Below are 17,119 nucleotides of genomic sequence, written 5' to 3' on the forward strand. Positions count from 1 at the left end.
TCACCTATCTTCCAGCCACAATTTGATCAATCGTAAAAGGGTCTGAGAAAAGTTATAGGCCAAAACCTGTACAACTTGTATGAGTGAAATAAATTAATTTAAAGAAAATTGAAATAAGTTATTGAAATATCAAATTTTCGAGATAGTACTCATTCGATAAAAAATATTTTTATTTATTTTTAGCCAAATTTCCATTGATTCGAAAGAGTACGAGAAAAGTTATTGGCCAAAACGTTCACGAGTTGTATGGGGGAAGGGGTCTGGCTGGGTAAGGAAGTAAAAAGTAAAAAGGAAGTAAAAATTTCTATTGTATAGAAATTTTGACTTTTTTTCGAATCCCTATCCATAGGATCTATGATGAAAAACGCACTTTTCAATTTTTAGCACGCCATTCTCAATAGCTTTGAGATAAAAACAATAAAAAAAATACTGAAAGTGCATCTTACTCTGATATATCGTGAAATATAATCAAAAAATAAATTCCTAAAAAATTTAATCTATAGTGAAAAACGAGTTATTCTTTTTTCCCATTCTAAATAAGCTTGGAAATGAAAATTTAAGAAAATACTCAAAGTACATCTACAACTTATAGTGCAAAGTACCGCGACAAATTATAACAAAATTCTATCCCCTGCGTAAAAAAATACTGGTCTATAGAATTTATTAGAGTTTTCAAAACTGTTTTTCGATGATTATTTATTGAACTATTTATTATAAAATACGAATTCGAAATTTTTTCGTTCATACAATAATATCTCAGTAATGAATGGTCCAAAAAACGTTATAGAAATCGAATGAAAGATAGTTGATAACGTTAATTGGATTTACTATCTTTGAAAAAAAAAAAACAGAATGAAATCGATTTCTCATTTCCTCCCGATATTTTTATCCACCACATCTACACATACATCGAAATACAAATTTCTCTGTGAAATATTCTGTGTTAATCCATGTAAGTTAGGCTTCAATGAGATTTATATCCCATCTTCATGCGTTGATATTTCACGATTTAAAAGCATTTTAAAAATCGCCTAAAAATGTCGACTTCGCACTCTGTTCCTTCATTTTTTTTTTCGAGTGTGAAAAAGTTCTATTTCCATTTTCAATAAATTTATTAATTCCCCTCCTACAACTTGTATACATTTTGGCCCATATTTTTCCTCACACTCTTTTCCGGCCAACGAAAATTTGGCTGAAGATGGATAAAAGTATTCTCTATCCAATAAGTATTATCTCAAAATGTGTTATGGGTCCTTTCAAATATTTTTTTTTCAATTTTCTTTAAATTAATTGATTTCTCCCATACAATTTGTGTAGGTTTTGGGCTTTAACTTCTCTTAGACCCTTTTCCGACCAATGTAAATTTTACTAAAGATAGATAAAAATATTCTATATCGAATAAGTACTATCTCGAGAATGCGTTTTGGGTCCTTTCAAATAACTTTTTTCAATTTTCTTTAGCATAATTAATTTCTTTCATACAACTTGGTTTATAACTTTTCTCATACCCTTTTTCGATTGATAAAAGTGTGTCTGGAAGATAGGTAAAATAACTTCGATAACTCTATTCGAAAAACTTCTTTTGATTTTCAAAATTCTGTAGATTTTCCTATATTGACCCATGCTCACGTTTCAGTCTATAACTTTTCTCTGTCACGATCAAGAAAAAAATGAAGTATGTGGAAAGATGAATGATTCTCTATCTAATGAGCATGATTTTAAAGGTTGTTACTTGATAGACAATCAATTTATTTCAATTGAAAAAAATCATTATTCATTAAATCCAGCAAGACGTTGAAACTTGCACGCAACAAAAACTTTTATCCGCTAATTTCACACAAGTCCGTAAAGAAGGAACGCGAAAACGAGAATTCTTGAGAGCGGTCCGCAACGGATGGGACGCGAAAAATGAGAAATCTCGTGAGTGGTCCGCAAAGTGTTAATAAAAACATGTTTTCTTTTGTGGTGTTTTTTTTTTGTAAAATTCATTTTTCTTACTTGTTATAATAGTAATTGCAACTATTTGATTACTGTTAAAACTCGTAAAGTATAGGCTTTGTGTGAATTAATATGTTTAGCGCCTATCAATATCGTTTAAATGTGTTGAAAATATGTCAAAATGGAAACGTAAATGCTATTTAGAAAAATATTAATTTTTATGCAATTTAATAACCGATTTGTTGGGAACTATTAACGAAAAGGACCTTCGGATGATTATTGAACATGTCATACGAAAAAGTTTCGTATTGATTTACATAACCCCTCCAAAAACTAAAGTTTCTTTCCAGTAGCACGTTTGATCAATTTCACCCCGGTGACCAATTTGACGGATGACGGAACCATATTTTATCCAATGTGTTATCAATGACATAATAGTTTCAAAAAGATTATAAATGCTTGAAACTAAAGCTCGGCATTTCTTCAAATGTTTCACCATTGCGCAGGAAAATGTATATCAACATGTTTTCACATCTGGCAACTCTTCCGTGTTTTGCGAATGAATCACTTCTTGAATGAATGTGTCGGTAAAGCAGTTTGTAAGTATTCAAAGGCATGGGAAATCAAACAGTAATTTGAAATAATAAGTCATTTCAATACCGTTTTGTTGTTGAGAACATTTTGTTTTATTTGACTACGAGCCATCCTACATTCTTCACAGTGCGAAATGATTATTACTAAAATACTAAACACTTGATAAAGAAATTGTATAGACGTTTTACGGCAACAGCAAAAAGCTGCAACTACGAAATATTTCAACCCTATGTGTGGCTCGCAATGTATTCATTTTTGTTTTTCCGTCTCCTAGCGTCAATGGTACCATGGCACGAGTTAATTTTCTAAACGGCCGTTGTTACTACAATATGGGTCAAGCGCCGACCATCAGCATAAATTTGTACAATTATTATGTGGTTTGGATTTGACTGTTTTCATATTCTATGAGAATAAAACAGGCCTAACAATATTTGTTTGATTGTGTGGACAGTAAAATCTTCAAGAAAGTTACTTTGTTTGCCATATTGAATGAATTAAATTACACGCACACGCGAAGCTTCCAACATTTTGTCACTTTTCTCACTCTACATATTAAGTAACAGATCGGCAGCTAGAACAAAAAAGAGGATGTGTCAGAAGTGGGGTTCGAACCCACGCTCCCTTACGGGAACCAGAGCTTAAATCTGGCGCCTTAGACCGCTCGGCCATCCTGACTCTGTGATGCAGAATGGCGAGAATCGCTTTAAAAACTTACCGACCGCGTTGTCGACAGAGTCCGTACCGCTGTAAACAAATTACTGCCGAACGGAATTATGTTCATTTTCCTTCGAGATAATACACTTTCTTCTCAAAAATCGACGAGATTTGATTTATTCAAACATTAGAGCGACGATAAGCGCATCCTTCCAAACAACGAACTCGAACCCGTTGTCAGTGGTAACAAGATTTATCTAATGGGACTCAATAAAAATGATTTACTAACCGGCGGATAGAAATCGCTGACTCATTAGAAATCGGTAGGAAACCCTTTTTTTGTAGCGGAGAGAGATAATGCGTCGCCTGGGCATGACTCGTCCCCGACTGCTGTTGTTTTCCTCTGCGTCCCTCTTCCCACGGTCACTCGCTAACTTCCTCAACCGTCTAAACTGCGCTTAGTAATTGGACAGACGTAATAAATTAAGATTCTTTATTGAATAAAACTCAATATTCGCAGTCGATGTCGCGCGCTCGGAAAGGGTTGACAGCAATAGGGTAGGATTAAAGTCAGTTGTGAGGATAATATTGCAATTTATTTAGCCGCGAGGGTGTGGAATGACCGTTGTGATGAAGAGATTCAACAAAACAGGAAACATTTTTCATTGTTTTGGGAGCCTTTTTCTCCCATTCCCACGTTTGTACTCGACTATATTCTAGATTTTCCAATCTACTGCTTGTGTTCCGTTTTCTCTCCTACTGTAGGTTAATAAAAATCAATTTATTCCAATTGAATTATGTCTCCCACGCGTCCAACTTGGGGTGGTCGATGGCAGTTTATGCGAAGTGCCATATTCTTGCAGGGAAAGAAACGAAAGCACCCCATAAATGTACGCGTTTGCTCCACCAGTTGAATCCTTGTCGGTTCTTCTTTGTGGTGGCATGCCACGGTTTCTTCGCTTCGCGATTTTCCCGGAAGTTACCACCTTCTTCAGTGGCTCAGCCTCAGGACATAACTTTTTCATCGGCGAACACTGTGACTCGAGGCGGATAATTGAGGCGCGAAGAAAACAACTCCCATCGTTCGATATAATTGGAACGCTGTTTGCAAAGTTTTCATAGTGCCCCAAATGTCTGCAAATAATCAGTTCTGTTTGCCTGCCCCCAACAATTCAGCAGCCACACCTAATCGAATTGTCGGACCGGTGAAAAGTTCCGACCCGAGCTGGGCGGGGTCTCGAGCTAAGTAGTTTGGTGCGGGCAAATTAGAAAAGGAAGCAGCAAATGAAAAGGGAAAAACATTTCCTTTCCGTCGCCGCTTCTTGATTTTGTTTTGCAATCAACAGGCAACAGGCCGTGAATGGGGATTCTGTTGTTCACAGGATTTGCAGCGTCACTCAAGGGTGAAAGCTAGCGTGAGTATTGCCGATGCTGCTATTGCGGATGCATCTTTCGGTGGGTTTGCAACGCATCGTTGGCCATTTGTCAACGTTAGATCGTTAGATCGTTAGATCGACGACGTGGGAGTGTATGATGAGTCTAGCACAGAAGAAAAAAGAAGCAATATGTTGAGTTCTTTTAGTAGAGCTCAAAGTACATTTTCCAAAACCAGACTCTACATCACAGATGTATTGTTTTGATCCAAGATCAGAATACTATATTCAGAATCCGGATTTGAGTCTGATATTCTTAATATTAAGCTCGTGATTCCGAGCTCCAAAAAAATCCTCTTTATTCCGGAAACGTGACGTGACTATAGTTTGTCACTAGGAGAGATCTGAAGTCGCGTCCTCTTACATTCACGACTCGAGTATAAAATAGGTGCTGAAAGTAAGATGCCTTCCATACTGCCTATGTTTCTATAGGAGACGTAAACGACAAAATGAACAAAATCGACTTTTTCGCTGTTTCGCATTCTACACAATGTAATACGTTTGCTCAACATGCAAACAAACATTTTTTGTTCGAAAACATTTGAACAATTTTGAAAAAAACCTTTCCGAAAAACCACTGTTTGTCCGCATAACAGACGTTGTTTCATACAGCTTTCATACATCGTTTGAAAATCAACAATTGTCAGTAATATGTGCTATAAGCTAAATCTACATTTGAATCACATTCTTTGTAGAGTCCAAAGATGTCTGTCACGATAGTGTCTTATAACTTAGTGTTTCCTAATAGATGAATATAAGAAACCATTGAAACGCTGCTCATATAATTACTATTTTCTGTACACGATGAACAAAGAGAAGCAATTGTGTTTTTTAATGTTATAATTACCTAAATTTCTGCATTTGAATCTTCAAGTAGATAATGAAACAATCAGATCAGTAGTAAAATTAAAATAATATTGGTTCTTAGTATTATAACTCCTCGGATTCGACATCGAATTATTCCACATACTCAGCATTTACTCATACCGTTGATGTAAGTCACTCCACCCTCTTCGTGCGATTGATCGTGATATCGGTAAATCATGTTGCTAAAGTTACCAACATTGCAGATTGCCTTTACAAGTTCAGTTAATTGAAAAAACACGAACCTGCTGTTCTTATCATATCCCAGAGTATTCTTCAGGAAAAAAGTACTATCATAGACTCGCAACAAATCAAGAGCACCTTTTCCAGACATTTCACTAAATTTCTTCCAAACCATTTTGATTTTATCCGATAACGACTGAAACTACCGACGAAGACGTTTTGATTATTATCGGAATTCTAAATACTAACTCTACAGACAGAGCAACCTGGTGATTACGTCTAGCTATGCGGACATATGTTCATTGAAACGGTTGATTGTCCGCATAAATAGACGCAAACGTTTTCCAGATGGAGAAAAATATGTTGTAATCCGCAAAATCACCTAGGCCCTCTTTTTTGCCGATAATATCCTTCAACTGGACAGAACATTTCATTGAAAATTTCCTTGATTATGCTTGTAGGCCAAAAAACAACAAAAATGCGTTTTCCCTACACTAATGGTGTTGTCGATTACGTCTCCAATGCAATCATGGGCAGCATAATACAGCGAGAAACTTTGCTATCTCGCGTCACTCGCTGAATTCATAATTCTAAACATCAGACACTGTGTTTGGTTTTCCTGAATAAATTAGGATATCAGATACTAAATCCTTTTTTTTTCTATTTTGGTTCCAGATTCGTATTCCAGATCCTGGTCTTAGACGTTTGCTCATAAATTATGTCTTCAGATTTCGAATTTCATATTTCAAATGATTTGTATTTCTTTGTTTATAGATCTAGTGTCAAAATTCCAGGTTATTCAGTTATCAAAACTTCCAAGAAGGAGATGCAACGCATGAAATTTTTTCTCTCGCATTACGAAAATTCAAACTTCTCGCAAGACGAGTCGGAGAAATCGTAGAAAGTGTCCAAATCAGCGGTTACCAATGCACAATGGTCCAGGAGATGTATTTAAGTGGAAATTAGCATTTAGAGCTCGACAGTTATTCTCTAGACAAAAACTGTCTTCGACAAAGTTATTACATATGATAGAGCGCTCATTTTTATGTTATCAAAAATAGGGTGACCAAAATTGGCGATGAAATAAAAAATCTAACTTTCTTATCTTTATAGATAGAGATAAACATAGTTGAACAATGTTGTAGCTCCAATCATTTTAAACAACTTTGTAGAACAAAGCTTTTTTCTATCTTTTAATATAATCTATTTAGCGCGTTTTTTTTTTCTAAGTTACATTAGGGTGACCATGAAAAAACGGGTTTTTTGTTTTATCTTTTATATTTCAAATTCTACATCAAAACTATCTTCGTACGACTTTTAGAGCTTATCAATTCCAACATTTTGCAATGCAGAATTTGTCAATATCTTAATCTTTCTTAATGTTATTGATGTTTTTTATCCAAAAACTCATGATTTCAATTTTAATTTACTCAAACACAAATAATAACATAGTGTTGAAAACCACACATCATGTAGAGTGAAATGTGCTCTTTCAAATGCCGTCAATAAACTTTGTTTATGTTTGCCCTAGAAAGAATGACAAACAATTGAAGAGAGCGTATTTTTTCGGAAGAAATATCAATAACTTTGAGTAAAGTTGAGATATTGTCAAGTACTGCATCGCAAATATTTGTATTATTAAGCTCTAAAAGTCTTTCGAAGACAGTTTGTATGTAGAAATTTGAATATAAAAGTTAGAGCAAAAAAACAGTTTTTTCATGGTGACCCTAACGTAACATAGAAAAAAGGCGCATATCGGTTATTTCAAGAGATAGAAAAAAACTTTGTTCTACAAAGATGTCTCAAATACCTAGGACTACAACATTGTCGAACTATGTTTACCTCTATCTATAAAGATAAGAAAGTTAGATTTTTTATTTGATCTACAATTTTGGTCACCCTATTTTTAATAACATAAAAATGAGCGCTCTATCGTATGTAACAACTTTGTCGAAGACAGTTTTTGTCTAGAGAATAACTGTCGAGCTCTATATGCTAGTTTCCACTTAATTACATCTCCTGGACCATTGTGCAATGTAATAAAACTAATCAGATGAAATCTACGGTGAGACAGAAGTTAAACAAAAGACAACAACGAAAAGTGACACATATTTTCAAGCATGTGAAACTGTCAAAGCAGAAAAATATCTGGTTTGGCAGGCTTTCTGCACCTATGGTTTGGGAAGCGACATTTTTATGAAAGGGCCTGGCTGGGTAAGGTAGTAAAAAGTACCCTCAAAACAATTCATCAGTTCTTTGGGAAATATTTTATAGGGCACCAAATGAGAAATGTTAAAGAAATGCAATTTTTTTGAACCCCTATGTGGATCACCATAGGTTCTATGGAGAAAAACGCACATTTTAATGTTTTACACGCCATTCTCAATAGCTTCGAGATAAAAAATTAAAAAAAAAAACTTACTATGACGTATCGAAAAATATTATAAAAAAAATTTCATCAAAAATTTAAGTACTAAAAAAATTCTTGATATATTGAAATATTTTTTTAGAGGATTTCGAGATTCAGTACTGCTTTCATTCGTATTTAAATGTGTTTCTACACCTTTTTTTTTAATTATGAGACCCAGGACTGGTTTAATTTATATTTAAATATATTCGTAAGTGTTTTTTTTTTATATTCGTAATTTTTTTAGGAAAATTTGCAGAACTTAAATTTCTACTTTTTTATTTTATAATTTTTTTTTACATTCCTGAATTCAATAATTGTATTGTATTCATGTATTCGTTGAAAGTGCCCCAAACATTATCATATTATCATAACATTATCAAAATTAGGTAATTTTTCTGAATCCCTGTAGAGTAGTGCAGGGCAAAAGTGCGCATTGGCCTTTTTGTAACAAACGAGCATGAAAATTCGGCAATAGTTTATTCGTTTGACGCATTATTACACCAGCTGCTCACACATATAAACATGATACATTCCATGAAAGTGACAAAAAGTTATGAGGTAAGAAGAGTCTTGCGTTATTTTGATCTATTAATTATTATTTTTATTATTATTTTTATTATATTACTAGCTGACCCGGCAAACTTCGTCCCGCCCAAAATTTATTTTTCGTTATCAATACCTTCAAACATTCACGTTTTCTTACTAAGCGCACGTTCATGGGTCCAATCGCAGAACTGTTCATTGATTGATCTTCTAATCTACCCTTTAAAATTACCTTTTACTATAAAATTCCTAGTACTTCTACCAAAACTCGTTTTTATACTATTATTATTAGGGGATTATTTTCAGACACAATTCTCGTTCAAGATATGTCAACCACTTGAAAATAACATGTTTCTCCGTTACATGCAATACATGTTTGATACAGAAAATATGATAGAATGAAGACAACCCTAAATCGGACAATTCCTTTCTCGAGGTGATAAGAGCAATACATTCGGCGATTCATTTTTATTGGTACAGATAGAAGAAGCTATAGGAGTTTTATCACATTTAAATCAATTTCCACTTTCGAACAAAGATCAATTTCGTTAGCGCAAACATCAAATAGACGTTAGTGACCCTTGTCATTATGAAGTTGAAGAACATATGGGAATTGAATTTTCGCAATTTTTCCCATTTTCTTCAGAGTTTTCCGAAAATTTTCAATTGTCATGTTTGGTTGGAATATGTTTGATTGAAATATGTTTTTTTAACCCTAAAACCTTCAAATGCCAAATTTGGCTTGTTTTGCTCGATTGGTTTTCGAGTTATGCAGAAGTTTGTGTTTCATTTGTATGGCAGAGCCCCCTTAGAGAGAGGGAGGAGTCTCGCACTATCATAAGAACCTTCCCCGACCCCAAAAACCCCTCCATACCAATTTTCATGAAATAATGACAGAAAGATGGACAGACAACATTCCATTTATATATATATATATATATATATATATATATATATATATATATATATATATATATATATATATATATATATATATATATAGATTTTTTTAAATTTTGGGGATGACGATTTAGTTACCTAAAGTAACTGGAAACTTAGAGACTACATTGTCAAGGAAACCTTTATTTATAGTAGATAATAGAGCGCATTCGTTTTTGTAAAAAATTCATGGGCTTTTTTAAATTAGAATAGTTGAAAAATTGCTTGTAGGACAAAAGTGCGCAGTGGATGTGGGGCAAAAGTTCGCACCGTCGTTTTGCTCTCAAAAAACGACCAAATTTTTAACGGGACCCACAAGAAGAAAACTAATTTGAAAAAATGCAATCCAGGAATGCCCGAAATGGCCCGACAGAGGCTTCGGGAGGGAGTTTAGAAGCGTCGGACTGCGGCAGTCCTGTATATTTCGGAATCAGGCTCATATTAGTAAGTGATTTATGATTTGAATCTTTTTTTTATTAACATTTCTACTTATGGGATGTGCCAACGAACGTCTAGGGCGGTTCAGACCAGTATTTACTAGTGAGCAATCTGAGGATCTGGCGAACCAGTGCAGAGCGCTGGACAAAGCTTTCTATGGTATGACTCTAGAAGATTTACGGCACCCGGCATTTGATTTTACCGAAGCCAACAACTTTCAGCACGAATTCAACCAAGTTGTAAAACTGGCAGGAAGGGATTGGGCTTCTAGCATCATGACGAAACATCGTCCGTCTCTTCGAACTCCACAACAGCGCTCCAAGGCAAAGCATCGGAATCCCCAGAATCGAAATCCAAGATGAGAAAAAACATTGCTTAAAAATAATTCAAAATGAATTTCAAACGAAAAAAGTTTGTTTTATTTTCAATTCAATAACGGTTATATTTCGTTTATGTTTATGTTTTCACAATGTAAACTTCAAATAAATATTTTTCTTCAAACTTGATTTTTAATTTTATAAACTTGACTTGTTGATAAATAGAATTCTGTTTCAAATGTTGGACATTTTCAGATATATTATATTGTCAGTCTCCTCTCTCCCGAAAATTTCCACGTGGTATGTGGATGGTCCGTTATCACACTCTAGTAATGATGCTTTTCCCGCTGGAAATGATAAAACATTTATTTTCGTTACAAGTTATCTCAGAAGTTCAATTCAATAAGTGCTCACTTTTGCGCACTAGGTACATGTCCAACTACAAACACAACTCGAAAAATGCTTGTACTACGTTTCGAAGGTAATATATATAGTAGAGTGCCAATGAGAATGGCCATCTCTAATTTTCAAAGCAAACTTGATTAAAAATGTTGATTTCCACGAAAAACAACCCTATGCAAAATATCAGCTCAATCGGACTTCATTTACTATTGTCGCAGATGTCAGAATTTATGTTTTCTGAAAATCGAAAAATCACCAGGGGACTAGTAAAAGAAATCGGGGTTTTCAAAACAAATTTTTCGATGTCAAATGTCTTAGAATTGCATAAAACGTCGAGGTTTACTGTTATCTCGAAAATTTTTGTTATCAAGAATTGACTTTCTGGCGCTTGGTAGTTTTTTGTCTGAAGAGTCGATTTTTGACGATTTTTTTTCTTTCGAGATAACAGTAAATCTCGACGTTTCGTGCGATTGTAAGACATTTGGCATCAATTTTTTTTTGAAAACCCCGATTTCCTTTGATGCTAAATGTATAAATTTTTTTTAAAACTCTGATTTCCTTTCAGAAAACTTAAATTTTGACATCTGCGACAATAGTAAATAACGTCCGAATGAGCAAATATTTTATCGTGCAAATCAACATTTCGCAGGGAGTCCCGTATGAAAAATCGATACGACGATTTTCATTGATACCTAAGCCATACGTTTTGCCTCGTATTCTGAAAAAAACCACAAAGTCCCAGAGCGTCGATTTTTGACAATTTTTTTTTTCGAGATGACTGTAGATCTCGGCGTTTCAAAATTTTCAAAATTTTTTTAGCTGATTTTTTCGTGGGAATCAACATTTTGACGTAGGACTACTCTACGAAAAATGTAATGTTTATTAAGAGTTTTCAAATGCATATTACGCAGAACCGTTCTGATGATATATGTTAAAATATATACCATTGGACGGCAAATTTATTCAGCATTTTTTTCGTCTGAGACGTCAACAGTGGAAATAATAAAACAAGTGAGCAATTTAACAAACAAAAGGGGTATGTTTTGCGAGCGGATACGAAGGTAAATCATGTATTATACATTCTTTCTTTCAACTTAGTTCCCATGAATGTTGCAAATTGCACACAATTTTGCAACACAAAATTGTGTGTAATAACTCGATCTATCAAACAAATTAGCAAAACCTTTTTCGAATGTTGAAGTAATAAGATGCAAGATTTCATGCATCAATCAAATGTCATGCAAGATTTCATCAAAGCAACGAGGAAAGTGTCACCCATACATATATGACGGGATGACGAACATCTTAAGCCAGTGTCTTCCGGGCTGCGAAAACAAGGGCAATTGTACAGCAAGCAAGCAATGATAGCAAGACTAGGAGGATGGCAGCGATTATAATGTTAGGAATTGAGATCGGCATTACATCGCATCACAAAACTTCACGGACATCTATTGCCTTAAAGCCCTCTACTGCTCTCTAACTCGTTCCATTTTAGAGTATGGTTCAGCAGTTTGGACTCCTCATTACAACAATGGTGTCGAAAGAGTGGAATCAGTTTAAAGACGGTTCGTGCGATATGCACTTCGTAGATTGCCATGGACAGACCCCTTCCGATTACCGAGCTACAAGAGTCGTTGTCAGCTGATCAACTTGGAATCTTTGTCGGTTCGTAGAGACACAGCAAGAGCTTTGCTGATCGCTGATGCTTTGCAAGGACGCATAGACTGTCCCGTTCTCTTGGAAAAAATCAATATCAACGTTCGACCTCGAGCTCTCCGAAATAATTCGATGTTACGACTGCCTGTACTACGCACGAATTACAGCATGTTCGGTGGATTTAGTGGTTTGCATCGACTCTTTAACAGAGTAGCCAGGCTGTTCGACTTTAATATATCCCGAATGCTTCTTCGTCGAAGATTCAGTTCTTTTTTTAATGATGAAATTGCCATGTGATAATTGGTTTATGTTATGACTTTGTGACGACTTTTATGTAATGCAATATTCGTATTTAGAAGTAAGCTACATCATTAGGGCCTTAAAGCCCGTTGATGAATTAACAAATAAATACATAAAAAAATAAATAGATATACAATATTAATAATCTTCATGACTCATATTCTTAATTCTCAATGACTGATTTCCTTCTATGATAGTTTGAGCAGTAGAACCAATACGATTTGATTGTGATAGTCTGCAAACGAATATTGTTTCACCGAAAAAGCTTCTGTCAATAATAAGAATAACACAATAGAAAGAAATAACAATATCACCGATTAAAACAAAGCAACTTCATGATTTCATGTGTATTTTGCCTCAAAATATCACGAAATCGTAAGTATTTTCATCTTGTTTTTTGTTTCTTCCCCATAAACTCCATATTCAATGTAATCAATGACGATATATTTTTTTTTGTTTACCGATCCTTACATTCTCCATCCACCATTCCACCTTGTTATGTGTCAAACTGATATTCATTAATCATATTTAGTTAGACAGTTCCTACCAGAACCTGATTTTCTTTTTTTTGTTCGTTACAAACTGTTTGACGGTTATGAGTACATTTAACAAACGGCCCTTTCCAGGGCTACTATTTGAAGTTTCAAAAGAGTTAAACTAACAGATTTCTGATCAATGAAAAGAATTACATTAAAACATTAAAACAACTGTTCTGAACAATCATAGTCCTACATCAAACTTCCGTCCGTGCCCTCAGGCTCAGACCCTTCTACTTTTTAATCAAGTTCGTTTTGAAAATTCGAGTTTTTTCCCATACATACATTTCCCATTGGCACTCTAATATATAGTTTCAATTTGGTAAGCAAACTTTCTGTTCTCAATAGAGTTGGGAATGAAAATTTGAGAAAATACTCAAAGTGCATCTACTATGGATTTCCACGATAAATCACAAAAATAATTTATCGAAAAAAAAATACAGTACATTTTGGTATTTCCAAATTTTGGATTTTTTTTATTTTTAGATTTATTAAAACATTATTTGTTTTAATAAATCTAAAAATAAAAAAAATCCAAAATTTGGAAATACCAAAATGTACTTAAATTTTATATTTTGTTTTCGATAAAAAAAGAAAAACTAAATGTACACAAAATAATTGTGTACATTTCGTTTTTCTGATATGTCCTTTTTTGCGAAGTTTAGAATTTAGTTTAGAAAAAAAAGAATTTTTAAATTAAGTTTTGAGACACAGTACTGTTTTGAAATGTGTCTGTACGCAGGATTGAACGTACTATTTATTCCTAGTTTTCACCGTTTCCTTTTTTTATTCTTATGAATCGGTGATTTTATTGTGTTCGCGTGAATTTGAATTAATAAGACTAAACATATCAACATCTGATCTATTTGTAGAATTATCCAGCATCGAATAAAAATAAATAAATAAGTGAACTTACGATGATAATTTTATTTGACGATATGTCGTCGTTAGATGTACTTTGAGTATTTTTTCGATGTATTCGTTTCCCAACTATTGAGAATAGTGAGAAAAGAATAAAAACTATATTTTCAATTTACACGAATTATTGTTTGATCAAATTTTGATCGCATCACCGTTTGCGAGCAGCAGATTTTATATTACAGTCCCAGATTTCGGTTTCAGATCTTATAAAATAGAAACAAATCAATTGGAAAAAGAATATTATTGGCTTTCACATCGCAAAACATCCAACGATACTCCGACAATTGGATTCAGCCTTGATGATCTTCCGTCGATTAACACCTTGGTTACAGAATCGCTCACAGCTTCTTGTGTAATGTTTTGATTTTGGGCAATTAAAAAAGTACCCTAATCGATGATTTGCATTGTTTTATCGACATTTTCGACAGCTCACCGACCAGAGCGTAGTGCATCTTTGGCATAGAAGACAGACTTCGGACCTTCGGTTTACTCGAGGTAAGAAAGGATAGCATTTTTTAGGAAGTCGGGTCGGATGAAGAGCAAAAAGTATATTATTGCATCAAAAATTGCTGCCGACACTGAAGCTACATGTACACAATGATCAGAAAGTACCGGGAATTTGTTATTCAAACGTACCGTGCATAAGGGAGCCGGTTTTTTTCCTTATGTCTGTACGACCTTAAGACGCACATCTGTCAGGTTTTAGTGCCAACCGATCATTAATGTCTGCCTGTCTGTCGCAAACGGCCGGAAATATGGGCCGACTATTCTTGAATTTTGCATGATGATAACTCGCCATCGCACCGAAAATGTCAAAGAGAATGCGACGAGGGAGCTAAAGGCCATCCCTTCGTCGGCTTACCAGGGATGCATGGAAGACTGGGTCATGTGTTGGCACAGGTGTGTTGCTTCAGATGGATCATATTTTGAAGGAGATTAAATCAATTTGTCTGAAATCAAATTCTATTTTATTTTATTCAAAAATTCCCGGTACTTTCTGATCATAGTGTATTGAGGGTTAGTTTGGTGTATGAATGGTTTTAAAAGTCAAGTGCCAAGACAACTTTCATAGTTTTCAGCAGCGAATTTGAAATTGAAGAGCCTTAACTTGAGATATCGAGCTTCAGATACAACTCATAGACACCAGATTCAAACTTAAAATTCCACATGCAAATTCAGATTATCATGCAGAATACCATGTGTAGTATCTGCGTATGCGGATTCCAGAACTCAGTGTTCCGGATTCAGGTCAAATACAAATCGAGATCTTAGGTTTCAATAATCAGATTTTAGATTCGAACTGTCTAGCCTCATAACTTAAAAACGATAGAAATCAAATATAAAACAATAGAGCGCCCTCTATCTTTAACTATAAAAAACAAAAACGCGTTGTCACGAACAAATTGCATATTTAAATTTAATAACTAAACCTCAGTTCTCAGATCCGCATTCAGAACATTTTTCATAGATTCACAATACAAGACTTCAAATATATGCAAAATTTTGCGATATGTTTTCATATCAATATTCGAATCTCCCTTATCAGATCCCTGATTCCAACTTCTAATAATAAAAGTGCTCACTACATAATGCTCATCTTCTAACCTCGGATATGGAACAAAACTCAGAGTTTATATAGAGACTTGTAGTAGTTCCACATTTCAGGGTCCAAACCAAATTATCAAATCCAGATACCAAAGTACAATTTAAGATACCACCCAGGTAAACAGTTAACATTAGCATAATAAGAAAACCAATAGTAGATTGCTCTTCTACTTCTTGTCAGTAACCAACATGCTGATTGCACAACTGCATTGAAAGGGCTTTGAATCTGCAATTAGCAGTAGAGTTGCTGTATATTTTGACAAAAAATCGAAAATCGAATATACGTAACCCGCCGAAATCCATAAGTCGTGATTATTTTTAAAATGACCTCGTATAAATAATGTTCCGTGCTGATACATTAGATTGCTAATTTCGTTAGATGAATTCCCTACATTTTCATCGAGATGCACTCGCGATGGAGAATCAGTCAGCTTCCAATCTTAGATTTAAAGTAATTGAGGAAGTTCTTTGGACATAACCTGACATTAGATTCGACCTTGTTATTACTCGCTATTACTTTTCGTTGCAACATTTAATTTAAAGGAAATGTTTAGATATTCCGAGAAAAAATTTCAGTCATAGAATGAATGAGGGAATCAGAACAATTTAGATTCTTTTGCGATTTTTGAATAGGCTTTACATCAAATCACACGAGTTTTCCGGATAATGATGTTTCCAAAACAATGTACATGCTAAAACTGTAGTATTATTGTTATACGCTTGTTATGTGTTTTCCCCGAAACAATTTTTTGAAATTTTTTGGTCTGGTGGCGTACCACTTCATGGAACGGGATTTATTAGTTTTGTAGACACAGTATTTTTTAAAGCTCCACATTTTCCAATTGAAGATTTTTCTAAAATAAATTCAAAAACATTCTTTGTAGTCTGAGTAATGTTCCCACTCGTAGAACCTATATCCTTCTGCGTAAAACGTGAAGATTTTTAGGAAATTCTGGTGGAATTAATTATTTGATAGTTTTTGGATAGTCAAGAATCGATCATTTTTGTCCACTCTTTGATTTGTATGTTATATATTTTTAAAGCGCGTGAAAAATCAACCATTGTGTGACACAAATATCTTCCAACCTCGTTCGGATCATCACCATTACGATGCAACCCAGCGCGGATTCGATTTCACGTAGAACTTGACCATGGTCCTACAATTGGCAGTTTGCGCGTACGGGTATTAATATCGAAACAGTCGTCTTTTTCCTCCCTGAATGTCGTCCATACGCACGCAGTTGCATTTGCGGATTGGTGACAGGAAGTGCATCCGCGGGACGTCGCATCTCTACGTGCCGTCCGCGCCAAGCGTAGCCTCGTGGAAGCCAGAAATAAACAATACGTGACTCCCCGTCGAACGGGAATGATGATTCGCTGGAGTTT

The 17,119-nt window shown here is 34.7% G+C and overlaps 1 protein-coding gene and 1 non-coding gene across 2 annotated transcripts in view; both read right to left on the reverse strand.

The window, feature by feature from the left end:
- The window catches only part of LOC129771833 (matrix metalloproteinase-2-like), a 179,299-nt gene that overhangs the window by 14,573 nt on the left and 147,607 nt on the right, over window positions 1–17,119 (reverse strand). The window lies entirely within an intron of this gene.
- Window positions 3,124–3,207, reverse strand: Trnal-uaa (transfer RNA leucine (anticodon UAA)). The gene has a single exon. It is a non-coding gene; the product is annotated as a tRNA-Leu (tRNA).

This window comes from Toxorhynchites rutilus, chromosome 2 (assembly GCF_029784135.1).
Source record: "Toxorhynchites rutilus septentrionalis strain SRP chromosome 2, ASM2978413v1, whole genome shotgun sequence".
Taxonomy (NCBI): Eukaryota; Metazoa; Arthropoda; class Insecta; order Diptera; family Culicidae; genus Toxorhynchites; species Toxorhynchites rutilus.